The 2,500-nt window shown below is 46.2% G+C and overlaps 1 protein-coding gene across 1 annotated transcript in view; it reads right to left on the reverse strand.

Annotated features, from left to right (window-relative positions):
• The window catches only part of LOC307088649 (polyunsaturated fatty acid lipoxygenase ALOX15B-like), a gene marked incomplete at both ends in the record, with an annotated part of 143,864 nt that overhangs the window by 100,408 nt on the left and 40,956 nt on the right, over nt 1–2,500 (reverse strand).

The raw sequence follows: 2,500 nt of genomic DNA on the forward strand, positions 1-2,500 counted from the left end.
ATTTTCAGTCCATTATTTCACACATGAGCATAGTTAGAAGGTTTTTGAGTGGTCTTTAAGAAGCCCATCTCCACGGTGGGTTGGTGAGAGTGTGTTTGCTTTACTCCTGGTCGAGCTCAGACATATGAGCACAATATTTCCATATCAGCAAGTGGTCCTGACCTCTTAACCTCTAACGCTCTCTCTCTCTCTCTCTCTCTCTCTCTCTCTCTCTCTCTCTCTCTCTCTCTTGCTCTCTCTCTTGCTCTCTTGCCTTAAATGTCTCTCTCTATCTCTCACTCTCTCTCTCGCCTTAAATGTCTCTCTCTCTCTCTCTCTCTCTCTGTCTCTCTCTCTCTCTCTCTCTCTGTCTCTCTCTCTCTCTCTCTCTTTTTCTCTGTCTCCTTCTATGTCTCTCTCTCATTCTCTATCTTTCTCTCTGTCTCCCTCTTTCTCTCCCACTATCTCCCATCCTTTGCCTCTCTCTATATCACTCTCCCCATCTCACTCCCTTATCCCTCTCTCTGACCCCTTCTCTCCCCGGTCTCCCTATATTTTCTCTCTCTGTTAATAAAAACGAGACAGTAACTCATGTGGCTCCTGTGTTTTTGGAACAGGAAGATAAATCACAATATAAGGTGAATCCTGTTTATTCAGTGTTAAATGACATGTCTAGCGGACACGCCCGACTCCCTGGCAACTCTCAGGTGGTCTGGAGACGCCGGGGTCAAAGGTCGTCAGGGTGAAGTTACGAACACGGAAAATCTCCGGGATGGCGGGAGGCCTCGAATCAACACCAGTAGCTCTGATGGGTTCACCGCCTTGAATGTATGTATGTGTGTGTGTGTGTGTGTGTGTGTGTGTGTGTGTGTGTGTATGTGTTTGTGTGTGTTAGTGTACGACCATGTCTTTAGCATGCATATGGGCATGCAGTGCATATCTGTGTGTATGTGTGTGTGCAAGCCAAGCATGTGTATCATCTGTATGTGTGTGGGTGGTATGGAGTGTGTGTTTGTCTGAGCATGTATGAGAATGTGTGTGTGTATTTGTGTGCGTGTGTGTGTGTGTGTGTGTGTGTGTGTGTTACGGTTAGGGTTACGTTTGCCTGCAACATTACATTTTGTTTTGATATTTTTAAATCACTGAACTTTTGTCTTATTTAGGGTTAGGGTTAAAGTTAGGGTTAGTCTGTTTGAGTGTGTGTGTGTGTGTGAGTGAGTGAGTGTGTGTGTGTGTGTGTGTGTGTGTGTGTGTGTGTGTGAGAGAGTCTGAGTATATGTATATGTGTGTGTGTCTGAGCATGTGTGAGTGTGTCTGACCATGTATGTGTCTGCATGTGTGACCATGTGTGACCATTTGAGAGCATGTCTGTGTGTGTGTGTGTGTCTGAGCATGTGTGTGTGTTTGGTGTGTGAGCATGTGTATGTGTGTGGGGGTCTGCGGTCTGACGGCTGTTTAGGTTTTGAGGCGATTAGGAGCCAAGGGTGCGTGGCGTGGAAGCCCTCCCTGAGAACCTGAGTGAAGCCATGCATAATAGAGCCAGCGACACGCACAATTGACTCCCTTCGGCAGCCCGGGGCACTGACACACACACACACACACACACGCACACAAATACACACACACGCTCGCGCACAAATACACACACAAACAGGCACATGCACTTACACACACACACACACACACACACACACACACACACACACACACATCCACTCGTCTGGAGTTCGAGTTTAAGGATAACCTAACTCAATTGACATCATTTTTTTATTGAAATATTGTCAGATTCTGATTAAGCAGATTAAGCGGAAATCATTTGAATCGATCCGGTATCGAACATCGGGGCCTCAACCAGCTGTTGAAACTAAGCTTTCTCCTGTAATGAGTAGTGAAGTAAAGATTATTGATCGGAAGCTATAACCTGTAAAATGTTGACCTTTGTAATCAATTCTCCTCACTACTCAGAGAGGACGTATTTGACATTCATCAAGGCCTACTGACTCACTTCTATGAGGTCACTACTTGATAGGCCAGGGCTCCATGTCCATCTATGATTAAAGAAACAGAACACAGATCTGATGTTTGTTACTAAACAACATGAAGATGAAGAGAGAAAGACCATCCGTTCTGCAGGACGGTGTGTGATGGCTGAACAGACAGACAGAAAGAGAAGAAAGAGAAGCATGCAGACATAGAGACAGAGAGAGACGCAGACAGACAGACTGACAGACAGAAAGAGAGACGGGGTAGCAGACAGGGAGGCATCAGTGGACAGACAAACAGACAGACAAGCAGGCAGGAATTGAGACAGGCAGCAAACGAGGAAAGACAGATGGATACAGACAGAACAATCGACAAACAGAGCAAGAAAGGCAGGCAGCCATATATTGAGGCAGAAATACAGACCGCTATTGACAGACAGACTGACAGACAGACACAGTCGGACAAATGGACAAACAGAGAGAGAGGCAGACAGACAGATGGGGGGGAGCAGGTGTTGTAGAGTTCCTGGTTGTCATGG

This window comes from Pollachius pollachius (genome assembly GCF_949987615.1).
Source record: "Pollachius pollachius genome assembly, chromosome: 17".
Lineage (NCBI taxonomy): Eukaryota > Metazoa > Chordata > Actinopteri > Gadiformes > Gadidae > Pollachius > Pollachius pollachius.